The following is an 18596-nucleotide window of genomic DNA, read 5'->3' as shown; positions in this document are numbered from 1 at the left end:
TTTTCCATGTGTTTCGTCTCAAAAGCTGTTTAACCTTTTGACCCTCAATATTTGTTTTGAAGAGCAAAGGAAGAGAAAGCAGACACCAGCCAATGATTTCCTCTCTTCAACCAGCACCACTACTGCTAAGTTCTCAGAACAAGGTTTATAGCAGCCAAGGGTCTAACTACTGCAATCTATAATAGGGAGTGATAAAGACAGCACCACACTGATTGTGCAGCAGTGCTTTAGTATTCCTAAATAACATTTTCTTGGTTATTTACCGTACAAAAAAGAAAACAACCACAGTTCATGTACAACTGCACAGGATGAGACATTGTCAATCTATTCTGGAACAAAACAGCACTTAATTTTGTGTGGTTAATATTTAATAAAAACAACAGTAAAATACAGGCTATCAAGTTGCTTTGTAAGTCTGAGCCCGTATCAGTTAAGGAAAAACATGCGGCATGCCTATGGCCAGCAATAGCAAGCTGCAGGGCAGAGCTTCACTTACGCCTGTGCACAGAGCATTGCTTCAGTCCACTGCTGAAATTGCCAGAAATATTATTTTAGTACTGCAGTATAGCCTATCCTTGCACAAGAGTAACAGGCTGCACGGCACACAGCCCTGGCCACCACATGGAAACATGACTCCCAGACCTGAGAGTGATTCATTTTAGACCAAATGGTACAACACACCAAACCTGAACTAGCATGCAAAAATTTCCTTTGAAAAGATAAGAAGAGTTGCAACAGTTCTTAGTGGCAAAAAGACTGCAGCTACCCCAAGTCCCCCACACTTTGAGAGCAAAAGTTGCCTACAGGGTTTCCCCCAAATTACTTTACCGTAAAACTTTAAACCCCCCCCCCAAAAAAAAAAAACCAACCCCCCCCAAAAATAAACAAACAAAAAAAAAAGCCAAACAATCCCAACCAACAACAATAAAAAAAACCAACCAACCAACCAAAAAACCACACACACACAAAAAAAAAAAAAAAAAAAAAAACCCCACACAGAAAACCAACCCAAACCTGGAGCAAATAAGGATGGAAAAAAAATAACAAAGGGGGATTTAGGCAGCTTCTAACATTCACAGACAACTGAAATCATGAAGGTGTGAGCTTGTTTCACAGAGATACCCCCAAGAAAATTAAATTTAGACATTCCAACATTTTTGTGAAAATGAAAACTTTTCACATATTTCCATAGGAAGCAGTTTTTTGGGATGGTTCCCACTGTGGAGCTATTTTAAAAGAACATAGGAAAATAAGTGAGAGGAAGAAACTTGGTCCCTCTGGTTCCACCTCTGTCTTCTCACTTCAGTTTGCTAACGGCTTTTGTCCTCTAGCTTCCCTCCTGCTTCCCCCCGCCCCCGGTCTTTCTCTAATAAATCACACCCTTATGCTTGTCATTCATCTTCTCCCTGTCCTTTACCTTTGTAAACACCACGGATACACCGACACTGCTCCCATCGGACTTGAGCAGGCTCTTCGTCCGAAAGACTGAGGAAGTCAGGAGAGAGCGGTGGCAACCATTTTTTATCCAGGACTTTTTCCACTGCCTTAATTTGGTATAAATAAATCCAAAGAGATTTCGGGGTGGAAGGGGTGAGGAAAGGAAAAAAAAAAAAAAAAAAAAAAGGGAAAAAGAAAATACGAGGCCAGATCCTAAGTAAGTCCTGTTAGTGTTCCTTAATCAAACAAGTGCCCATCACTTATTCCAGGCCGGCCCCGGAGACGTTAGTTCAGCAGGAATAGCAGCCTAACCCGACGCCTCGAATCCACTCGAGCCCATCCCGAAGGAGAGGACCCCGACAAGTCGCGCCGCCCGGCGCACCACGGGACGGAGACCAGGTTCGGAAAGGCGAGAAAAACAGCCAAGGAGAGGAGGCGAACAGCGCCGCGGGCACGGAGCCCTCGGGGAATGGGAAGCGGAATGGGAAGCGGGCACCTTCTCGCGGGCGAGAGCTGCGGGACCCCCGCCCCGCTCCGCCCCCGGCCCGCCGCGCTGCGCTTACCTGCGGGGGCTGCGCGGGCGCGGCTGGAGGGAGCGCGGCGCCGCCGCCGCCGGCGCGCACGGAGAGGGAGGAGGGGAGAGAAGGAGGGAGGGAGGGAGGAATGAGGGGTGGGACGGGGAGGGACGGAGCAGAGCAGAGGAGAGCGGAGTGGGACGGGACGGGCTGGGCTGGGCTCCCTCCGCCCCCGCCCGCCCGCACGCCTCGCCGGGCGGGCCCAGGTGTGCCCGTCCCGCCCCACCCGCGGGCCCCACGCGTGTCCGGCGCTCGGCCGCTCGCTCTCCCCAGCAGAGCCCGGCCGGCCGCGGAGGATACGTCGGGCAAGGGCGCGGGGTTCGGTCTGCGCGGTGGTGGTGTGCAGGTGTTTCTGCAGCAGCCGCAGTTCTGGTCCTGGGAAACTTTCGAATCTCTTGCCGACATCGGCATTTGGGAGCCTCAGTCACAGGAACAGTCAATTTGCAGGTTCACCCAGCGCTCATCCTTGGAAAGGGACAGGGTTGCACAACAGAGTTTTCCAGATTAGAACTATTTTATTATACAAAACCAGGCTCAAATTACTTCTTCCCCACCCCCTGCCCTCCATAAGTTTTTACTGTGAAATAGTCTGATTTCATTGGTTTGCTGGAGCATCTAGAGGTCACTTTTGCATACACATGCATCAAGTGAAAAGACCTATGTTGCACAATACTTGGAGTTCAGTAGCTGAAATGGCTAAGCATTCCTAAACCCTGTAGTGAAATTTCTAGGGAGGTTACCTACAGCTATGCAAGCCATCGGTGCCTCCAGCAGCACAAAAGCCTGTTATGAAGCACCAAGCCCACTTAAAGCACTCATATTTCTTAAACAACCAGAAAGCAACAGAGACCATTCCCAAGTCTGATCTTTGCTTGTGTGCCATCAACACAGTGATGACACTGTCTGCTATAGCTGCTGGTATTGCTTCACAGGTATGGTTATTAACAAAGGTTTTGGCATCAGTGAGAGCAAGTCTCTTGCTGTCATGCCTGGTGAGATGCTTTCTCTTTACAAAGTTGTCACCACACAGACCTTGGTTTTTGCACTCAGCATTGTAATCTTGTTCTGAGACTAGACTTCAATGCTGAAAATTTTTATGAAGTACTCAGCAGGCTATTAACTTCAGAAAGTGCTGGATTTCATCTCCTACCTGTTCAAAGCAAGCTACCAAGTGTTTGCAAGAAGTGACCAAAAAGCATGTTCTGTTACAAGCTCTAATAGATGGCTTAGCATCTATACACCAGTTAAAGTGACAGGCCTTAGTAGTTTTCTCACCTATGCACGGGCTATGGCTGGACAACTGCAGTCTTGAAACAATGTGCTCAAACTGCATGTGTCCTCTCCTGATGGTAGAAAAGGGATGACATACATGAGTCACTGATTAGAGAGCAGGTCTTCAGAATGCAGAACTGATTGTTCCAGTCCTGTGGCAGCATATCTGCTGTATCTTCATTATAAACCAGATTTTACATCTTTTTGGGATGCAAAATGCCTGTACTTGTCTACAAAATCTGTCCTGTCCTCAGCCAGTTGCCAGATACTGCTATAAGAACCAATATTAACTTGAAAGCAATCAAAACTTCAACCAAAGGGTGATCTGAGAAGATTTACATCTCTGTGGGTGAGACCTACAACCTCAGGCATGTAGAAGTCTTCTTCAGTAAGACAGTGCTTGCTGCTAAGGGCTACTACATCTGCAAATTGGAAATCACCTCTGCTTAGCATTCCTATGGTTACTCAAAAAGTACTGGTTAGGATGTCCTCTGCAGCAACTCTAGCTACTGATCCCTGAAGGAAAATGGCAGAAAGTAGCATCCTGAGCTCATGGGAAAAGGCTGATCTGTGCATGAGATGGAGTTATATGAAGGTTAAATGATCACAGTTTAAGGAAAACTGTGTTTAAGTCCTCTTTCAGTAACTGATGTAAAAGCAGCAAGATTTTTTCAGTTCATTTGTTTTCTGTTAGTGACTTCAGGCATGCTTGCTCAGCCCTGAAACATTGACTTGTCATTTATTCAAGGATAATGTCATTGATTCTCACTCAGCCACTCTTCCTTTAAATAGAAAATATAGGGAATATTCAGTAAATCTTACAAACAGGCAAATATTGAAGGTTCAGGGAAGATCACATGGTCTGATGTTTAATGAATGTAACTGCTATGAGACTTGGCTGTGGTGCTCTGTGGTCTGAGACATGTTTATGTAATCACACACAGATGTACTGAATTGCATTAGATAGGGACGTAGTTTTCACATCTTTCTGTCTGGAAAAACTTCTGTTTTCAGAACAAACCATGTAAATTCCGTGTGCTCAATTTAGTGAATTGATTCAAATCATAAGTGTGCTTAACATGTGCAGACATTGATATACCTATACTTCATTCTCAGCATTCATAAAGTTTCAACTGAGTGGCTGCAAGATTAATCATACAAACCCATAAAAGTTAAACATCTAATTCCTCTTCAGTCTGGGCCTGGAAAGTACGTCTGGTACTTAATTTTGTTCTGGTTTTTAAAAAAAATTATGAGAATTTACACTTAAGGTGTCTCTTCACTCTGTCATTTCTCCATGCAGCATACTCTGGTGTGGGAAGCAATGAATAATTTCATTTTGGATTGGAAATTTTCAGTGCCATGGATGTTTTGAACAAAATGTTCAATGAGATCACTACTAATTCCTGTGGGAAAAAATGGCATGCTTCAACACTATCTGACATTAGAATAATTAGAGACCTTGAAGAGTATTTTCACTTTTTATTGATCTGATTTTATTTCTTAGAGTCCCACCATTTCTGGGAGTCACAGATTGCTAAAGCATGTATTCATTACAATGAACAGCTTCAACAATTCACAAATAATAAAGCACTCTCTGGAGTTTGACTTTTTGCTCATTTGTTACATACGTACCCGCTGAAGCCCAGTGCTCACATGCTGGGGATCTCTGATCAGAACAGGATGCAGAAGACTCTAAGTTTCCAGAGAAACTTCAGACACATCAGAAATCTCACAGATTCGCACAGAACTGTTCTGTGGCAGTGCTTCTGCCTTGGTTCAGTCTCCTTGGGACTCCTGCTATGATGCAACAGCAGTGCATGATGTTCTGTGAGCCACAAACTCCTCTAAAACTGCTAAGTTCTCAAAGCAAAAGAGCAGTTTTTTCCATGGAAACTCTGTTTCTCCCTGGTTCAGCCTCCTGTTGTCTGGACCTGAGGATATCCTAATCCTTCTGAAGAGTGGCAGATTGCTGAAAAGTGAATGTGACCATTGTGCTCCTGGAAACCAAGCTCTGAGTCTTCACAGCTTTCTGCTCATGCCAAATCTCTAACAGCAGGACTGCAAGGCCAGGATTGAGGGAAAAATGGGTGCCCATAGGTGCCTGAGCATGTTGAGGATTAGGACTATATCCACAAAAGCAGAGGAGATGGTTGATTCTCATAGCTTCTGTGGCAAAATCTAGGTCAGATCAGGTTCTTTAGACAATGCCTACACCAGAAATAAGAGCAGCGTCTGTCCAAGTGACCAAAACTCAGGGGTCTTTATGAAAGAAGGTTTAGGTTTGTCCTGGCACTTGCAACATCTGTGTTGCCTTGAGATGACTGGACTAGGGTTTGCAAGATGCTTCAGGTAGTTACCGCCAGAGATGCAAAGGAGGTCAGTGCATACGTAACTAATCCAGTAGCAACTCATACAGAACCATAAACCTCTGTGTTACTGTTAAGAGCCTTACGAATCACATGAGATGCATCAAAGAGAGCGGATGGCTGTATGAAGCATCTGGGGTTTGTCTGGGGCGTGCATGGGGGCAGAAGACTGCCAGGAGGCTCCTGGATGGGAGGCCAGGAAGCTACTGGTTGTGGCTTCAGTGTGGTGAGGGAGGCGAGACAGTGAGGAGGAGCTATGGTTTTGTGGTGAGGCTCACGGATGGCTGCAGGTTCCATGGAGGGAAGGCAGGGGGGGAGGCTGGGTGGGCATCTCCCATCCCACGGGATGGCTGCAGCACTGAACACTCTCACATGTCCTTTAGCTCTATGGAACACCGGTGCTGGAGCCTGGGCCTGGGTCACCATGGCTGTTTCAGGGAAGCCTTGCCTTTATGCTGCCTGAATACTGCTACTCATTCAGCCTTCTGTTTTCCAGGTTGTTGAAGAAACCTTTGTTTATAGGGTGTTAAGGGACAACTAGATAGTGAATGCTGTTCTGGTTTGTCTTTTCATCAAGCACAGGGCTCTGGTCTGCCATTAAATTACTGAAATCCCCCTTCTAATGAGGATACAGGGCAACAAGGAAAACTTTACCTCCAGCTAGTGCAGCGGCAGCTGTTGGGTCCATTGCTTCAGCACCTGCCCCTTTGGCTATAACTGCAAGGTCCAATAAATATAAAATTGTGCTCCAACAGTGATTCTGAGTCAATAGACTGCATCTAAAATCCATAATTTATCCTGGATATGTCCCTTCATTTTGAAATGGATGATATTTGTACACCAAAAAATTGAGTGCCATGCCTCTGTACTGTATATAACTTTGTACATCAATTTGGTCTTTTTAAATGCCAGTTCTTACATGAAGCTCCTGGAGTGAGTCCAGCAGAGGACAACAAAGGGGCTGGAACACCTCTCTTACAAGGAAATGATGAGGGAGCTGGGCCTGTTCAGCCTCAAGAACTAACAACTGAGAGGAGACCTCTCAGGGTCTGAAGGGACAGTGCCAAGAGAAGGGAGACAAACTATTCTTGGTGGTGCCAGTGGTACCAAGCAGTAGGACAAGAGGCAAAGTATCGAAACTGATGCTCTGGGATTTCCACCTGAATATGAGGAAGAATTTCTTTACTCTGTAAGTGACTGAGAACTGGAACAAGCTGCTTGGAGAGGTTGTAGACTCTCCCACACTGGAGATACTCAAGAAGTGTCTAGACACAATCCTGTGCTATGTGGTCTGGGATGACCCTGCTTGAGCAGAGAGGTTGGACCACATGAACCACTGTGGTCCTTTCTAATTTTACCCATTCTGGAATTCTGTGGGCTTTGAAAAGGTGCTGGAGCTATAATTTGAAAAAAGTAAACAATGACAAGTGAAAAACTCAGTGCTACATTAGAATTTTTCCTTCAAGAGACACTATTTCTTACTAGGTGTCTTAATTTTTACTGACACTATTTCTTACTAGGTGTTTTTATTTTTACTGAAACAATAATTGACCCCTTCTCTCTTTTCTAGAGATTCAGCAGCAGAAGTCACTAAAAGTTTTCCAAGAGGTGCCATGTCCACAGTGGGATAGGTAACACACACACAAGCCCAAAGGGGAAAATAGTGTGGGATTGGAGATTTAACTGGCCAAAACTGAACAAAATCCCCCAACATGCAGACTTTCTAAAACACAGGATAGGACCTGTAATCCTAGCTGAACAATAAAGAATTTGGATATATTTAGTTAATGAAAGCTCTTGCTGGAAGGTAAGATTGGGTCATTTATGTCTGCACAATAGCAGCCCCAGTGTAGAACATATGAATACCAGATGGCTGGAACTGTTCCATTAATGAACTGATGCATTCATTGTTCTGAATTTGATTTTGTAGCTTTTTGCTTATAATGATTTGATTGCACCACTATTAAAAACCTTCAGTAACCTCAGAATTCCTCAGAATGCAAAAGAGGACATGCCTCTGTCCCCACTTTCCACTGACCTGCAGGTGTGCAACACCTCTGTCAGTCCAGCTGATAAATACATTTCATGCTGTTTTCCTAGTTCTTTAATTTAAATAATGTATGCGGAATCCATGCACAATATGTTCTTTCTTCCAAGGTGCAGGAAAATATATTCCAGGTGACACTCCATTATAGTCAACAGGGTTATCCTGTGATGGCTATGTAGGACAAAAGAAAATCACAGCTGTAGGTATGCAGGGAGAAATTCCTTCCAGATATGTGCAAATACAGGAACACTATCGAGCACTAAGAGATATACTTTTCCGCCAGAGCAGATGCTTCCTTTATTAACCATAATTCCTATTGCAATAATCTTTCCGGTCTCCAAGCTTAATTAATGAACAGTCTAGGAACCCACTTCATATGTATGTTACCACAGGCAGCTTAATTTTTCTGGCTTACACGTCTCTTCTGTAAATTTTCCCTCTGCTCCAATGCTCTACTCCAACACTGGCTCTATCTTCACTGTGGCTCTGCAGACATTTTTTGTCACAAAAAGGGCTGGTGTAGCTTGGTAACAAACATATTTCTATCCTTTGTGCCTCATTGCTGATCCTCATGTCTGAACAGACCTAAAGGGAAAAATAAAAAATATCAAATCTAGAATATTATAATATAGCACTGAGTAAAGGTTTCCTGTCAGAGCAGGGTTTTTGCTATACATCTATCTTCGAAAGGCTGGGAAGACTCCAATCCCTAGTGTCAGAAGTGACCCAGGTCTCTTATTTCTTATTTTACTTCCATTTCAGTCCATTTGAGGTTGCACTTATTAAGAAAGTTAAAATTAGAGTAAAAGAAATAAAAACAAAAAACCAGACAAAAACAAAAAACCAAACAAAAAAGCAAAACAAGAAAAAACAGGAGGGAAAAACCAGAAGTAAACAAGTGTGGATGCAGACTACCCACAAGACCCTTGGAGACAAGTTCTCCTCTTCCCTGGGGCTCCTCTGCCTCCTTTTCCACCTAGCTCCTCAAAACCCCTGGTGGTGTTGGTAGGAATTAGTTATCTCTGGTACTGCTTTCTGGGGCAGGGCCACACCAAGAAAGAAGCAGAAGTCGGGTAGCAGGGGGATATTCTCATGTTAACCCTCCTTTAGCATGAAGGCAGGAGACATGGATACCAGATAACAGAGCTGGAAGCCCATTTTTCAAGGCACTCCATTTCTCTAAGAAGAACATTCCAAGTTTTTCCTGGGATGCTCTGTGATGTTTGTTTCTCCTGAACTTCAGCATCATGTCTCAGGGACACTAAAGGACAGAAAATTATGTCCAGCTATAAGAGTGGTATTCACACCATCCTATTACTTGTTCTACAGACACTGTTAGGATTATCTAACACCCATCCTGTAGGTGTTGGGCACACATGCAAGTTGCAGGACACCCTTCTGTGTCTTTCTGGAATAGGGGGAGAGGACACTCTAGGGCACCCCAGGTGGAAAGAGATGTGTAGGTTTGGATTCAGTTCCCTACCTAGACAAAGTAAGCTAGGGTGATCAAGACATCTGAAGACTTTTCTCAGCTCCACAGGAGCAAAGCCCATGTAATCCAGCTCCTGCACCCCTAGGAATGCTCTGGTGGCTGGCTGCCACAGCACTGCTTTCCCAGTCAATGATCCTGGGTACCCAGTGAAATGCCCCTGCTCTGTCTCACCAGCACAGAGGAAAATCTTGGGGTCATTCCAGCCTTGTTAGTTAATAATTGAAGGCCTGGTTGCCTGCTACTCCCTTTGCCATTTAGGGCTGAATCACTGCTTGTGTTTACAATACCACGTGTAGTATTTGCAGCATTTGTTTGCAATTGTTCTTGTAGTTCCTTTGTGTTTCTTTCATCAGGCAGGGAGAGTAAGCACTTCAATGGAAAACAAGTAGAAAGCCATTTGTTTAATGCCAGCAAAGTAGGGGGACAGAGTCCCTGACCTCAATGACTAAAGCCACTTTAAACCTGATGGAAGTCTAACCCTATATTTTCAAAAGATAGTATTTTTGAAATATTTTGAAACATAGCTTTCTTGGTGGCACATCTACTTTTTTGACCAGCTGCCAGATTTTGGCTGGCTTGGACTGTGATTTCCCAAGATTTCTAGATGCCCAGCTCTCCTTTCTTTCAGTAGGAAAAGGTATTCAAAGTGCATGGTAATTTCCATAGGAACTCTTGGGAGACATACTTGCCCTGATGGTGACCTCCTCAGCACTGGGAGAAACAAAAAATAGCTCCAGCTCTGGCTTTTGAGCTGTGCCATAAAACAAACCTGGGGCCCCATTAGATTTTTGTATTTAATTTTTCCCTTCTGGAGCCTCTCAAACAGCAGAGAACAGAGAGTCAACCAGGAGGGGCAGGGAGGAGGCTCAGGAGGGCATACAGCCTGTGCAGGACCCTGCACTGAGGCAGTGAAGTCAGGAGAGAGAAAAGCAAAAGTACAGGAACAACAACCAAGTCCCCTGTGTCATCACCCACGTGTCAGAGAGGCTGAGTGCAGCAAAGAGGGTAAAAAGGGGAAGGAGAGATGTCAGGCCCAAAGCTGAGATATTTCTCTGTATGTTTGCTTGTTTTATTTCACAGTACGCAGTCGGCAACTAGCAACTTGTTAATTGGCAATAGAGTATATTGGCTGAAATTTCCTGCCACAGAACTGGGATTTTTAGACCATGACAGAAATAAGCTGTTTGGTAGGCAGAATAATATAGGTTGCTGATACATACAGTTAGCAATATTTTAATTCAAGTCCTTGTTCTACCATGGCTTAAGATCTGCAAGCCAAGAGCATATATTTTTATGGAAAACATGTTTTATCAGTCATCAATTTAGCACACAAAGGATGAGTAGCCAAGGCAACCTCTGTGGCAGCTATTACACTCGTGGTCAGACTTAATTACTTTTCCCTGAGCCTTCAAGTACATAAGTATGTAATATATTGAGTGAAAAGGGCCAGCTTGATTGTGCATCAGTCTGAACAAGAAACATCATGCCTACCAGAAATTAATAACTGTTTCTAAATGGAAGGGAAAAAGGTGTGCTGCATTACAGGAACGAGGCACTTACCTCTACAGAGGTTAACAGGCAACGTACCAAATGGAGATTTTTTTGTTCATTAGGAGGAAACATGAGAGTATAATTAGAAACAGCCCATGTTGTATGGTTTTACCCACTACTACTATTCAATAGAGTAGAATAGATAAAGGTATTCACTAGTTTTGGGATTGAATTAACAACCAGAAAATGAACAATGAATGAAAAATGGGCATTATTGTTTTCCCTATAGGAATCAGGAGACAAACTTGTAATTGAATATTTGACCTTAACATCAGCAGAATACTTGTAATTTTTATGAATGTGATTTAAAAATTATTTTATAATTATTTTATAATTAATAAAGAACATGCACCATTTCAATGATCATTAAGTGGATCCAATAATCAAATGCAATAGGAAATCTTTAATATACCGCTTGAGACTGATCTCTTAAAATTGTTATGAAACCTGTCCACAGAACATTCTGGGCCAAAATTCAGTCTCCAGATCATAAGCTGTGCAAGAAGTCTGGAAACAAAGATGCCTTCTTTCTTTGAGGTAGGTATACATGTCCTGTGAAGGTTAATGGGAACTGCAGAAGCATTTGCCTTACAGGTGAGTGTCTAAAACCCCACATTATTAAATTGCTCAACCAGAAATTTGGTCTTTAGCAGTTACACAGATATATTGAAATTTGATGTTTTCCCTTCTCAGCAAAAATTCTCAAAAAAAAAGTTTCAAAATGTGTAAGGTTGAACGGGAAGAAATAGGTCAGGGTGCAAGCTTGTTTGTGTCTGTATACTGGGAGCCTTACCACTGAACTGCACACACTTGTGTCCACTTTCTTAAGCTACATAACATCAAGGCTTCACAAACATGTCCTGTTCAGACTGTTGTCTGTTGAACTTGTTCTAGCTGGGAAGAACTGCTTAAGCCATGGATTTGACCCAATCTCTTGGTCAAAGAAATTATTCCTGACTCAGGTGGAGTAAGGCTTGAATCAATGAAAACAGCAATATCATTGTGCCTCTTTCCAGTTGGGTGGCATTTATTGGACAAGATTCATAGCCTGAAAAAGATATAAGCAGGAAAAAAGCAGAAATAATCATTATTTTCAGAAAAAGTCCCCCAGGTACCATCTTGAGTCACTGATCCATCATCCTAGAAATGCATCCTACTTTCTGACACATAGTAAAAAATACATGTCTTTGAAAATTGCAATGACAAAAAAAGGATTTCCTTTATGTGACTGCAAAGAATCTATCTTTTTTCTTTAAGGTGTATCTGACGACTATGAGCAGCTGGATGAGTCAAGTGAAATTCACTTCTCTGGGCTCTCCCCAGACAAGGGTGAACACTGTTGATTGGTAGTGAATCTTCTTGCAATTCACATAAGGTGAAATTATTTGATCCTGTAAGCACTGAATAATGAAGTTACCTATTGTGCGAGAGATTGGGAAAATCCTGATGCAAAATGATTTAAAAAATATTTATGAGAGGACTGACATTGTGTACATTTTCTAAATTTTAAATTACAATCTGTACAATGTGCTCAGTAAGCCTTTTGAGTACCATGGTTTATTATGCCTTCCTGAACTTTTCTAGGATAACTTTTACAATTGTCACATTAAAGAATATATTCTCAGCCAAACTGTTCTGGACCCTATTATTGTCTTTTTCCTTTTTGAATTGTGACCCATTCTTGGTGCCTAGTTTGATTCAACCAAGTTTTTACCTACTGCACTAAGTGAAAGTTTACATTTTTTTGGAGAGGTAGTACCTAATAATAAGAAGACCGTGAAGTCATTCACACAGCCACATGCGTAGCTTGTGTGAACTCCAGAAATCAGTAACTACCACAAAGTACAGAGGTCATATAGGCAATGATGAGTTAATGTTTAGGGTCAAAATCAAGTTCTCAGTATCAGTAAGGGGTCAATATAATTTAAGGGGCTTTTATATGCAGGCATCTGCACCACTGTCTGCATGCCTAGGTAGCTTGACCTGTGACTCCCATTAGTACCTGAAAGGAGTGTGACTGTCTCATATTCAAAATAGGAATATAGCCTTGTATTTTAGCACATTCACAGGAAGCCTGGAGCAAAGTGCTCCTTGTGACTTAGGACTGGTGCTTTCCAGATTCTCTTTTGGTCAGTCATTCAAGCGAGGACTGTGCACAGTGCTGCTCCTCAAATTGCAAAACTTCTCACACTGCCCATTCAGGAGAACAAATACCCGTACTCCCTGGGACGAAGCCTGAGAATAAAAGGCAGCAGGACTTGCCTGTTCAGCTCCCTACTGAGTCAGGAGCTTGGGTTTTGTTACGCCAAAAATTTATTTGCTTTATATTGCTGGAAATACAAAATACTCTGAGTACAAGAAAGAGGTTATTTCTCATAGTAAGTATGCTAACCTGTGCAGAACAGGAAAAGCTCAATTTAGCATCCTTGGCATGATGAGAACATACTTCTTTGTATCTATACCATCCCATTCTAGTTTCCACTCTGCCTCTAAGACTCTACCAGAAACAGTGAATGTACTTCTCTTCTACCCACATATGGATTTTATGTGGAGGAAGATTATCTTCAGGCAGATAGTGAATGGCTGCCTGTAAAAAAAGTATTTGTTTCCTAAAAAGTCACCATCCTTAGAAACTCTTATCAACATGGAGTAGTGAAGGTTAGGCTGGAGGGAGGACAAATGGGGAAGAAAGGTGGTATGTGCAGCTCTGGGACCCATCTCTGAGCTGGGCACCTGCTGCAGTCCTTAACAGCTCCCGTGATTACTGGAACATGCCATGGTCAGAGGTTTAAAGAATATGGAATGAAGAGGGAAGCCTCGAAAACTCTGAAATTAGTACCTCCAGTCAAAAAATACATATTCTCATTTCAAATGTTCCATTTAAATGCATCAATGCAAAACTTGGTCAAAGTAACACTAGGGATTTGTAAACTCTTTGAGGCAGAAATCAGGTTTTGACAGTCTCCAGAAGAGTGAAATATCAGTTTTAAGTGGAACCCACAAGTACTATAGTTTAAAGCAAACAACAAAAGTGCAGTTGGTATGCAGCCACTCCATATATCTTTAGCTGTTGGAAGCATGTGACTCCTGGCTTGGAGTCTCAAATAACATAAAAGGTACATTGGCATAGAGTATCCTTACTACTTACCACCTCTTGCTATGCACTCTTACTGACACAGACATTGTCCTGGTCTCAGTCTGTGCTGCACACTTCCAGCTCTGTGCAAACTGCCATAATGACAAATAGGACCTGAACTGGAGCTCCTTGATGGCATCACAGCCCCAACTGGCAGTGGAAGTGTCACGCCTGACCCTCAGCAATGAAGAACACAGAATGTGTGGTGCAGGGCCACAGAACATGGGGGAAAAATAAGGGCCTCCAATAAAAGGCAGCTGATCTCCAACAGCAAAACAAATCCTATGCTGGGATTTGAATGATCATGTCACAGCTTGGACCCACTCTGTAAAAGCTCCACCCACTTTTACATCCACTCTGTAAAATCTCTATGCAATGGCAGACTTGGTGGCTCACAGATGGCAGAACTGTAAAAAACCAGGAAACCATCAAATATGCACAGCTCTGACCCATGAAGTTCCCCTTCCACTGTGCAGCAAATCTGGAAGCAGGCTGACTCTGAACATTCCCCCTCCTCTGGTCCATGAAGCACTTGACATATGGATATCTTGCTGCTGGGGACAACACGAAAGATGGAAAACTGGCTATCAGACTCTCCTGGGACTCCACCACTGCCAGTGTGCTGCTGCCACTAAGAAAAACTGTGTTAAGGAGATGCCTTTTGTTGAATCACATGGCGTGAAAAGACTGGGTATACAGCAGAAATGTTGGAAGGCTGTGCAATGTTATGAAATTCTAGAGCAAAAATTTATTAAAAAGCAAGAAAACTGAAGTTGGCAAAATCAAATGTATAGCATAATAATAACAATAAATTATAAAATGCCTTTTGTCTTCAATATCATCCCATGGGTTTCATTATTTCCTTTTGCAAACAACATTATCTGGAGAACAGTCAAAATTTCCATTTAGTCCAAGAACTGTGGTGCTCTCCAGTCATCTATATGCTACAGGAATGTGGGGGCAGCACAAATGACTTGTGCTTTTTTCTAAAAAAAGGTTTAGACCATAACTGAAGACCTCACCTAAGATTAATATTTTAAAATCAAGCTTATTTCTCTTTCATTTTTGTTAAAGCTGGAGTAATTGGTGATGCCATAAATCTCTCCTGCCCTATAAATCTAGAATAAGTCATGCCTATAGGGCAAAACAAGTAAAAGACTTTGGATTTCATATTAAGATTTGATGAATACATGGTTTGTGTATCTGAACGTTTCAGTGAGAAGAGGTAGGTTGCCTTTCAATGGCTGAGGTAACTGCTTGAAGCAGAAATGTACATGCCAAAGGACACACATTCCTCCTTCTCATTTGGGTCTCTTCCTTTCAAATTACACCGACCTCCTTTATCTGCATCTACTTCAAGTTGCCAGTCAGTTTACTATGAAAGAGACTTGCAAGCTAGGTGTAATAAACACCTCTGTCATACTGAATATCTCTTGTAATAAATGTCCTCCGGTGTTATTTGCAGACAATACCACCTTCTTGGGTCTTTGAGAGGTGTGCTCTGATGGAAACCACTAGTACTGATCTTGGTAGAAGGGATCGGATCGTTTATCAGCAGGAGTGGGAGAGCGAGAGCTATAAACATGTAAACAAGACCAAACCATAGCAGTGCTTAAAGGCTTGTGTTTATATTGAAAAAAACCAAAACCCAAACCAAATCCACCAAGAATTATACATCTCTGCTCTTTTGTTTAATCTTAGCCTGTGTAGCCCTTGCCTTGTGCTGTTAGTGAACAATAGGTTGCTTGAAAGCTCCTGTGAGTCTTGGCTAATAAAGTGCTTGTTTCTTTCTGACCTGCTAGCTTACCCTCCACTGCATCTTAGTCCTTTGCTGGTAGATATGGAAACTCTTTCTACTGCAGCAGCATCTCTCCTGCCTCTGTGGCTCCACCCAAGGGGATCAGGACTGTATTGTGCCAGATATGAACAGATATTCATACTTTCTAAAGTTTTCACTCTAAATAAGCAGAGAGCAGTAGACAGGGAAGAGGTGTATTGTTCATTAAGGAATGAGGGATTTAGTGATTTGCTCGAAGCTGTCCATGTAATTGCTGTCAGAGCTAGCAGTTGAAAACCTGGGGAGCTCCCAAGTGCCAGAAAGAAGAAACTAGACTTGTCTAAAATATGTCCAGCTCTGAGTACAGAAAATAAAAGTATACTTTAAAAATAAACTCAAAGATTTCTATGATTGATATGTATCAAAATATGCACCAATAAAATCCCTCCTTTCTCAAATGCAGGTTCTGTGTACAAACACATGAAGAAATCAGAGTTTAAGTTGGTGAAGTTCAGTTTATTCATCTGAAACTGTGCCTGTTTACATATGGCTGAATTAGAGGTATTATGTCTTTGACAATGTACTTCATTAATATTTTTGCACAAATGCATCTACACCACAATCTCCAACGGCTGTCTATTACCCTGTTTTTCACTTGTTTAAACTTTTCACCTTCCTGCTGAGTTCCTAATGGAACAGTTTCCTAATGCTATGGTTCTGGAGTAGTGTTTTTGGTCTTTTTCTTTTTTTTAAGGCTCATGAAGATTGTCCAGCACTTCGAGCAAAAGCTTTAGTAATAAATATATAACACTGGGACTGATCCCTTTGCCCTTCCTCATTCTCAAAAGAGGTTCCTCTTTTCATTTCAAGGCCAGAATCAGCTGAGCAAGACACTGCTCAGCACAAATAGCATTGGCAGGAGTACCCACAAAGCAGAAACAGAACTCCTGTCCTTCAGCCAGAAGGCATTATAATTTCTGTGACAAAGAAGATCATGTTGCACTTTTGTTCCTACAGTCACAGTAAGAGGAACAGTCAGTTCTCAGAAATGAATTATTTTATTTTAAGGAGTGTTTCATGGTAGAGAGAGCTGAGTTAAACTGCAGCTAGGTTCCTGAAAAAAAAAGTCATATCATGGAAAATGCAGAGTAGATACAGTAATATAAGAAAGAACATGTACTGGAAAAGAAAGACAGTGCTGCAAGAAGCTCCTTCTTCAGTGAGGAATGGGGAAAAAGGAATGGAGAGAAAGGAGAAAAGGCACACTGGAAGAATAATTGATACAGCAGACATCAAGCTGTATGTGATACAACTGGGTATCAATTTAGTGAGCAAGAACTGGAGAAACAGAGAGATATGGAGAACTCCTCAGGAAAGAAAAAACCACAATGAAACTCTTGCAAAACACATTGAAAAACTCCAGGTGGGGGATTGAGGTGCCTGAGGAAGCAGACAGAGCAGGCAAATGTAAACAAAAGAAGTTAGTGAAGAACCAATGATTGAAGCAGAAATTACAGTGGAGTGGGTAAACACAGAGCTTTCTCCCAAATGACAATCTGCAAAAGAATAAATAGGTGTATTGAAAGCAAAGGTGCAAAACATCCACAGATTTGGATAGAAAAACACATAAAAAAAATACATGGGACTTCCAAACAGAGCTGGTTCCACCTTAATACAATTTCCAGTGAAATGTGGGATCTTAGCCAAGATATCATTAATATCACTCTAATAGAAATGTCAGTAATACAAGCTGTATTGAGAAGATGAAAAACAACAGAGCAGCAGTCAAAAAAGTTGTAGCACTAATGCTAAGGATATGTGACATCCACAACTTAAATGAAACAGTGGCAGAGCTCAGCAGCGATGGCTGAGAAAAAAAAAAGAGATCCCTCCAACATACTGACAACACAAAGTTATTGTCAAAATCCTCCAAACTGGGATTGCAAGAACCATGATGTCTGGAAACAAGTTGTGAAATGTATCTAATCTGAAAAGTTTTCTGCAAATGCTGCACTCTATGAAGTAAAAGTAGCAATCAATGGAAAGTTTTGTGAACAGTTTCAATACAGGCCTAGCCCTGTACAGACTAGATACATCTACTTAGCCCACTTTAGATATATGCAAAACAAATCACTGGCTTTCAAAGCTTCTAAAATAGCTTGGAGAAATCTTTTTTATTGACTCTTTTGGTTCTAGAGAAGCTTGCCTGCTGTTATTCATAACAATAAGGAAGAGAGAAGTAAAGAAAAGTGCTGCTGAGAAAGAGTAAACAGTGATTTAGCATAAACACCCCTTAAAAATGTGGCTGCTTTTCCTTTTCATTGATATTAAGACTTGTCAGGGATGGACAGTGTCAGTGTGCATATTAATACTGGTGCTGTGTAAGTATGGAAACTGCCTCTACACTTTTGACAGCACAAATGTCCCTAGGTACAGCTCATTGCTTCATTGTGTCACAGTGCACAACTTCTCAGGAGTGATCATTAAAGAAGGGCTAGATCATAGAATCATTAAGGTGGGAAAAGACCTCTAAAATCATCCAGCTGTAAAGGTACAACCACCATCATGTTCACCACTAAACCATGTCCTCAAACACCATTACCACACATTTTTTAAACATTTCCAGGGATGGTGATTTCACCATTTTCCTGGGCAACCTGTTCTGATGCCTTGCAACCCTTTCAGTGAAGAATTTTTTTCTAACATCCATTCTGAATGTGGTGCAACTTGAAGCCACTTCCCCTTGTACTGTCACTTGTCACCTGGGAGAAGAGACCAAGCCTCACCTGGCTACATGTTCCATTCAGGCAGTTGTAGAGGGTGATAAAGTTTCCTTCAAACATCTTTTTCTCCAAGTTAAACAGCCCTATCTCCCTCAGACACTTCTCATCAGACCTGTGCTCCAGACCCTTTCCCATTTCCATTGCTCTTCCTGGGACA

General features: G+C 42.2%; 1 protein-coding gene across 2 annotated transcripts in view; it reads right to left on the bottom strand.

Annotated features, from left to right (window-relative positions):
* Positions 1 to 2084, bottom strand: part of LPAR1 (lysophosphatidic acid receptor 1) — a 67678-nt gene extending 65594 nt beyond the window's left edge. The window contains exons 1-2 of one of the 2 annotated variants that reach the window (XM_077790314.1): positions 2001 to 2084; positions 1418 to 1544 (exon numbers count right to left, since the gene is read on the bottom strand). The gene's annotated coding sequence lies outside the window, so the exon portion shown is untranslated. The remainder of the gene's footprint in view (positions 1 to 1417; positions 1545 to 2000) is intronic. The other variant, XM_021525009.2, reaches the window with a different exon arrangement.
* Between the last annotated feature and the right edge of the window lie 16512 nt (positions 2085 to 18596).

This window comes from Lonchura striata, chromosome Z (genome assembly GCF_046129695.1).
Source record: "Lonchura striata isolate bLonStr1 chromosome Z, bLonStr1.mat, whole genome shotgun sequence".
In the NCBI taxonomy this organism is placed as follows: Eukaryota; Metazoa; Chordata; class Aves; order Passeriformes; family Estrildidae; genus Lonchura; species Lonchura striata.
This window is presented reverse-complemented; position numbering and strand designations above follow the sequence as displayed.